This window comes from Balaenoptera ricei, chromosome 19 (genome assembly GCF_028023285.1).
Source record: "Balaenoptera ricei isolate mBalRic1 chromosome 19, mBalRic1.hap2, whole genome shotgun sequence".
In the NCBI taxonomy this organism is placed as follows: Eukaryota; Metazoa; Chordata; class Mammalia; order Artiodactyla; family Balaenopteridae; genus Balaenoptera; species Balaenoptera ricei.
In genome coordinates, this window is record NC_082657.1 from 1,819,949 (window position 1) to 1,827,933 (window position 7,985).

The following is a 7,985-nucleotide window of genomic DNA, read 5'->3' on the forward strand; positions in this document are numbered from 1 at the left end:
TTACCTGCTCACCTGTAGATTCACCTTGACACAACAACAGATGCAGCGTATGTATTGGCAACTCAGATGACCTGAGTGGCATTGCTTGGAGGTGTTATGATTTTTGAAATGATGTCCCCCACTTGGCAACATCTCAACTAAAGTAATGTTCCCTCATATCTTGATCATCACATCTCTTAGGAGTTTCAGCATAAATTAAAACATGGAAAAATGCTCAGTGTTTATATGTAAAATAAGGTTCGGTTTCAGTTACTTATCAACAGGATTTCCACCCATCCTGTTTACCTGCATGAATGTCCAACAGAACATTCAAAGGTTATGTGTTTGTTCCTTCATTTTCTCTTCACCTTCATCTTTATCCCATCACCTTCTCTGCCTCCACAACTTTTTTGGGGGGGAGGGGGGGCCGTGCCGAGCGGCTTGCAGGATCTTAGTTCCCCGATCAGGGATTGAACCCGTGCCCCCTGCAGTGCAAGTGCAGAGTCTTAACCACTGGACCACCAGGGAAGTCCCAACACAACTTTTCTCCATTGATTAGTTCCTCTTCCTTTTGACTGTTTTCCTCTCTCCCCTCTTCCCTCAGCCTTAAGTCTCAGCTCCTCAAGCAACAACAGAAAATTCTCTCTACCTCTCCACTTTCTGAGACCTGGCTGCTCCCACCCCATTCTGCTGTCTTGCGTTTCTCCTTCCCAGGCAAGCACTGCCTCTGTTCTTTCTGTACCCCCTCACCTCCCACGATCCACTGCCATCAGACCTCTACCACCACCTCCCCACTGAAACTGTTCCCAAAACATCACCAGTGTTCCTCCCTTCGACCAAATCTAAGGGAAGTTTTCAGCCCTTAGTTTACTGGATTTCTGCTATGTTTTATAGGGCTGACTACTGCTTCTTTCTTAAACTGCTCCTGTCCTTCTCATTCATCTGGTCCTCAGAATTTTCTGGCTGATCCATCTTTTTTTTTTTTTTAATTGGGGTATAGTTGTTTTACAATGTTGTGTTAGTTTCTACTGTACAACGAAGTGGAGTTCCCTGTGCTATACAGCAGGTTCTTATTAGTTATCTATTTTATACATAGTAGTGTGTATATGTCAATCCCAATCTCCCAATTCATCCCACCTGCCATCTGGCTGTTCCATCTTGATTATTTCAAGCATGTGTCTTCCTCTCTGAAAGCACTGTGAGTTCCTGGGGCTTCATCTTTGCAGTAGTCTGATTTCCTCTCTGCAGGCTCTCCCAGAGAGAGTTTATCCATTCCCTTCTTTTCCTAACTACTGCTTTTTGTAGATAGATAGATAGACAGATAGTTACAGATAGATCTCTCTCTCTCCGTCTTTTTATTAGAATGATTTCGAGCAACACAGGATTTGCTCCCTCTTAATATATTGGGGAAACTTTCTATAGCAACAAATACTTCTATCCCTTATCCTTAGTTGTGGATACACATCATTCCCTTGTACTTTGTACAAAAAGAATTTATTGAGTCAGTTTCTTAAAGACGGATAAACTGTTTCTGATGTTTTTAACCATGAGAAACAGTGCTGTGATATGTATTTGTGTTAATGTATTTTGCATACTCTCTAACATATAAATTGCTAAAAGGGTAACTTGACCGGTAAGAGTATGCTTTACTGGAAGATTCTCAATAGATATTGCCAAGTTGCCCTCAAAAAAAGATGATAACACATTACAGCCCACCACCTCTGTTTTCACAAGGACAGTTTCAGGAAGCCCTGAAAAGGTCATCCAGCATCTTTACTCTTCCTGTTTATGATGATAAAGTGTGTATGGTGTGAATACTTTCTTTCATTTTTTTTACTCCTAGTGAATGCAAACTTTCTTTAATGTTTATCTACCCTTCCCCTCCCTTTTTTGGGGGAAGGGGCGTACTGCATGGCTTGTGGGATCTTAGTTCCCCAACCAGGGATTGAACCTGGGCCCATGGCAGTGACAGCGACAAGTCTTAACCACTTAACAAGCCAGGGAATTCCTTCCCCTCCCTTTTTTGTGAACTGTGTTTATATCCATTGTCAACTCTCCCACTGGAGTGCTTAGGGTTTTTTTTTTTTTTTTTTAATGAGCACTCTTTCAGTGTGACTGTATTTGGAGATGAGGCCTTTATGGAGGGAAATAAGGTTAAATGAGATTATAAGGGTGGGGCTCTGATAGGATTAGTTTCCATATAAGAGACACTTGAGGCCCTCTCACTCTCCTCCTCCCTTTTTCTCTGTCCATTTCTCTCTCGCTCTCTTTTGCTATTATCTTGTATTTACTGCACGTGCTGCAGTTTTCTGTTGAAAGTGACGTACCTTTTAAAATGTGTTTTTGATACAAGTAGATATTATCATACTAAGTGAAGTAAGTCAGAAAGAGAAAGATAAATACCATATGATATCACTCATATGTGGAATCTAAAATATGACACAAATGAACCTATCTATGAAACAGAATCACGGACATAGAAAACAGACTGGTGGTTGCCAAGGGGGAGGGGTTGGGGGAGGGATGGACTGGGAGTTTGGGATGAGCAGATGTAAGCTATTATACATAGGATGGATAAACAACAAGGTCCTACTGTGTAGCACCGGGAATTATATTCAATATCCAGTGATAAACAATAATGGAAAAGAATATAAAAAAAGAATGTATATCTATGTATAGCTGAATCACTTCACTGTACAGCAGAAATTAACACATTGTAAATCAACTATACATCAATAAAAAAATAAAAATAAAAAAATAAAATGCGTTTGTAAAGTGCACCTATTTAAAGAAAAACTGTTAGGCAGAATCGGATGATATGGAAAACTGTGATGATGGTGCTGAAGTGTCTAACTTGTGGGGCTTCATGATTTAACGAGGGGGGTGAACAGACCCCCCCAAACAAGAGTAAATTTCTTGCTGGAGACAAAACTAAAAGATCACTTTATTACTGGTCTTCTATCACCACCTAGTGGTAACACATAGCAACTGCCACAGAAATTCACGGACCCAGGTTCACACATGTAGACAAATAAAATAAAATGAAATGAAATAAAATAAAATAAAAGTAGATAAAATAAAAGGAAATAAGGTAAATCGAAGGAGGCATTTGTGTGCTCAGGAATGCAGAGTTATTGCTCTCTCACAAACTGCATGCACATTAAAGGCTTAGCAAAATGCAAACGTCCCACTGGGCTCTTAACTAGCCCCATATGTTGATGATTTAAATACTTCCCTGCACAATGAAAGAAACTTTTATTTTAAAAAAAGAAGAAAAAGAAAAAGAAGAAGAAGAAAAGGAAAGAAATCCAGATTGTTTAGAGTAGGGACTTCTCAAGGTAAGGTTCCCAGACTTCCTGAACCAGAATCTCTAGTTTTGGGGCTCAGCCCTGTGTTTAGTCTCCCCACCCTGTGGGATGCACTGATTTAGAGCAGTGGTCCTCAACCAGGGGCGATTCTGCCTCCTAGTGGACATTCGGGGATGTCTGGAGACATTTCGGTTGTCACAAGAGGCATGAGTTGGGGGTTGGAGGGCAGGGCACAGGACGTCCTCCTGGGACAAAGAATCATCTGACTCCAAATGTCGATAGTGCCAGGTTGAGAAAGCCCACCGATAGTACGGAATTTCCTCCACGCCCCACCCACTGCCCCACCCTACTTTCTTACCTCTGCCAACTTCACTCAGCCACCTGATGCTCATCTTTGTGCTCGACCCTGATAGGCAAGGAAGATATTCAAAATGTATAACGACTGTGTGAGCATTAACCCACCCTCGTGGGGCCCTGACTAACTGTACGAGCCCCTGCTACTCTGTTCATCAGTCCTGCCTGCGGGCATTTGCCTTTTTAACCTTTGTTTAATCGTAAGCATGTTTCAGATTTACAATTTAGAAGAACCAGGGGGCTTCCCTTTTGGCGCAGTGGTTGAGAATCCGCCTGCCAAGGCAGGGGACACGGGTTCGAGCCCTGGTCAGGGAAGATCCCGCATGCCACGGAGCAACTAAGCCCGTGCGCCACAACTACTGAGCCTGCGCTCTAGAGCCCATGAGCCACAACTACTGAAGCCCGCGCGCCTAGAACCTATGCTCCACAACAAGAGAAGCCACTGCAAAGAGAAGCCTGCGCACCGCAACGAAGACCCAACGCAGCCATAAATAAATAAATAAATAAGTTTAAAAAAATAAAATAAAAGAACCAGGAGCACAGCATAACGACAGCTGAGGGGAACACATGTACATGATGGGGAGGAAGCCGAGACGGTGAGAAATTTTCTCATATTCAGGTATGGGGAAGTCATTCTGGCTTACACATGATTTAATTTACCACCAGCCGTTCTCAAAACAATATCTGCTAATAGCTGCCAGCTGCAACCTTATCGTCTCAAGGTCTCCCCTTGTAACTATGCAACCATTTCAGACCCCAGCCAATCCTTGTTTCACAAGCACACGTTCTTCTTGCCAGATCCAATGATAATTCTGGACAAACAACTTGTAACATTGTGGTTTTTGCCTTTATAAGGCTCTCCCATTTTGTAGTCCAGTGGAATACAAGTCAAGTGCTTCCTGAATCTGTGTCTCCTGGGCTATAGTCTTCAGTTTGGCTCGAATAAAACTCTTTTCTATTCCTACTATAGATTTTTTTTTTTAAATTTTTTTTTGGTGGCCTGCGGGCATGCGGGATCTTAATTTCCCGAACAGGGATCGAACGGTGGCCCCTGCAGTGGAAGCCTGGAGTCTTAACCACTGGACCGCCAGGAAAGTCCCTTCAGTTCTTTTTTGTTTGTTTGTTCCCTCGACAATGGTAACATCCACACCTGTGCACACTCAGCATCGCCCCTTAATGAGACTGGAGAAGATGCCTCTGTTTTCCTTACCTGTTAAATGCCAGTAATGATGGTATCTGCCTGCTAGAAAACAAAAGTGAGCAAGATGACTTACAATTGTGATAAATGCTCTGAAGGCTAGACAATGATTGGGTGAGAGAGATAGTGCGCACCTGGCAAGGTTACTCTGCTTGGGGTGTCCACGGAAGGCTTCTCGGAGGAGGTGACATTTGACATGAGGCTTGAGTGATGTAAGGGAATCAGGTCTGTGAGAACCTGGGGTAAGAACCTGTGTCACGAAAGAGTGACCCCAGCCCTAGTTAAGGAATAAATTCTGATGGGTCTAATCCAGTCATGGAGGCCCCCATCTCCTTGCTAAGGATTGGATTGGGGTGATTACCATGACCCAGATCTGGCCAACGGGACAGGAGATTGTGTCTGCTGAGAGGTGTTCGGAGAAAGTTTTCCTTACTCCTGAAATGGCTTCCTTTAGACTTTGGATGTTTCTGTGGCTGGAGAGGGTCCTTGAAACCACAGCTGCCATCGTGCAACCACCCTGAGCGTGTGGCTTCCTCTGAGGTCCGTGAGTTGCCTGCAGTTCACGGAAAAGACCACGTTTTCCTCAGACCTCTGCATTCTGCTGCTTCTGGGGTTTCTGCTAGAAAGAATGAGGCAGAGAGGGAGAGAGAGAGGGCGGAGACAGAGAGAGCAAGATACACGCAGAGAGGAGAGAGGCAGACATGGAGAAAAACATAAATGGGAAGAAAAAGAAAGTTCATTTTTTGTTTTTGTTTTGGTCTAATTTTCCCTTAAGGGGGAGTGGAGGGAAACAAATAGAGGCCAGAGGAAAATAATTTGAAGAAAGGGAAAGGGCAGAGCAGGGCAGGTGAGATTGAAATGCTAAGCTGAGCCCTCCCCCAACTACACACACCTACACACACACACACACGCACACACACATACATGCACTGAGGCATCCCACGCCATGTCTGTGTATTATACGGACATAAAAAATGAGCAAGAGTATATCACAGCGTACCAAATTTTACTTATGCAGATGTGGGACCACCACTAGCAATTACATTGGAAAAACAAAAGGACCTTTCCACAGCCCAGCCCCTGCCTCGGGAATGCAGTGCCTTTGTTTGTTTGCATTTACTTATCCATTTATCTCATAAATATTTATTTTATTTTTAAAATTGGTGTCCAGGGACTTCCTTGGCAGTCCAGTGGTTAAGACTCCGTGCTTCCAATGCAGGGGGCACCGGTTCCATCCCTGACTGGGGAACTAAGATCCCACAAGCAGTACGGTGTGGGGGAAAAAAAAAAAGTTGGTGTCCAGTTTGGTTTTATCTGAGTAATTGTGTGTGTGTGTGTGTGTGAACTCTCTTAGCAAATCTCAAGTATATGACACAGTATTAACTACAGTCACCATGCTGTACATTACTGTACGTTAGAGCCCCAGAACTTATTCACCTTGTAACTGAAGGCTTCTACACCTCAGCCAGCATCTCCCATTCCCCCCACCCCCACCCCAGCCCCTGGCAACCACCCTTCTACTCTTTCCATGAGTTCGATTCCTTTTTTTTTTTAAATAAGATTCCACATATGTATAAGTGAGATCATACAGCATTTGTCTTTTCTGTCTGGTTAATTTCACTTAGCATAATGCCCTGACGTTTCATCCATGTTGTCACAAATTGCAGGACTTTCTTCTCAGGGCTGAATAATATCCCATTGTATGCTTTATGTTTAATTGTTTAAATAAGTATACTTTAAGCCACTGGCACTTTCAGCCTCTGCCGACTAGAACCTGGGATTTCTTTAGCATCTGCAAAAGACTACAAAGCCATTTTATTTTATTTTTGGCTGTGCCAGGCAGCTTGCGGGATCTTAGTTCCCCGACCAGGGACTGAACCCAGGCCCCAGCAGTGAAAGCGTGGAGTCCTAACCACTGGACTGCTAGGAAATTCCCAAAGCCATTTTATTTTCTATCCTTTTGTAAAGACTGTAAGTTTTCATTTTAATAGCGGCAAAAGCATACATGACATACTTCTTAGGGCAACTGGAGGTTTGAGCCTTTGCTCAGCCCTTCCTTTTCCAGCCATGCTGGTCTGGCGTCCACCTCTGCTATGGACTCAGTGTTTGTGTCCCCCAAATTCATATGCTGAATCCTAACCGCCAGTGTGGTGGTGTCAGGAGGTGGAGCCTTTGGTGAGTGATTAGGTCACGAGGGTGGAGCCCTCATGATGGGATTAGTGCCCCTGAGAGCTCCCTCTGGAGGACACAGCAAGAAGATGGCCATTCATGAACTAGGAAGTCGGTTCCTCACCAGACGTGGAATCTGCTGGAGCCTTGATCTTGGACTTCCAGCCTCCGGAACTGTGAGAAATAAACGTCTGTCGTTCATGAACCACCTAATCTATGGGTATTCTGTTATAACGGCCCGAAGGGACTAAGACAGCCCCTCTACCCTCTTCACGTCACAGAAGCTCCCTCCCACCTGGAGTGAGGCGAGAGGCTGTTGCCATGGAAACCAAGGCTGGCGGCCCAGGAGGAGGGGTCGGGGAAGGGACAGAAGGAGCCCTAGAGACTGAGATTTCCCGGGCTTTGCAGACTGTGTGGGATTCCAATCACAGCCTATCCACGCAGGAGGTGCACAAGCTATGAATACAAAATAAAGAAACTCCGCAAGCGGCTTTGCCTCTCCAAGCCCCAGCTTCCTCTTCTAGAGCACAAACTACTAGCGTTCCTTGATCATGAGGTTGGTGTGAGCATAAAACAAATCATCTTATACAGTGCTCAGCACCAGATCTGACTCCTTTTAGCCTGCGTTCCTCCAAGTGGAGCCCAGAGACCACGTGACTCAAGGCACTTGGCTGGAGGGGGGCTGTTGTTAAAAATGGAGAATCCTGGGGTCCCTAAAACTAAGGAGGCAAAAGCTTTTCCTCTTCATATTCACTTGTTTAAATGTTTTTAAAAGTTAATTTATTTTATTTATTCATTTTTTTTGGCTGCGTTGGGTCTTCGTTGCTGTGCGCAGGCTTTCTCTAGTTGCCGGGAGTGGGGGCTACTCATTGCGGTGGCTTCTAGGCGCACGGGCTCAGTAGTTGTGGCACGCGGGCTCAGTAGTTGTGGCTCGTGGGCTCTAGAGTGCAGGCTCAGTAGTTGTGGTGAATGGGCTT

General features: G+C 44.5%; 1 non-coding gene across 1 annotated transcript; it reads right to left on the bottom strand.

Annotated features, from left to right (window-relative positions):
- Window positions 1-434: 434 nt before the first annotated feature.
- On the bottom strand, window positions 435-507 carry TRNAA-UGC (transfer RNA alanine (anticodon UGC)). The gene has a single exon. It is a non-coding gene; the product is annotated as a tRNA-Ala (tRNA).
- Between the last annotated feature and the right edge of the window lie 7,478 nt (window positions 508-7,985).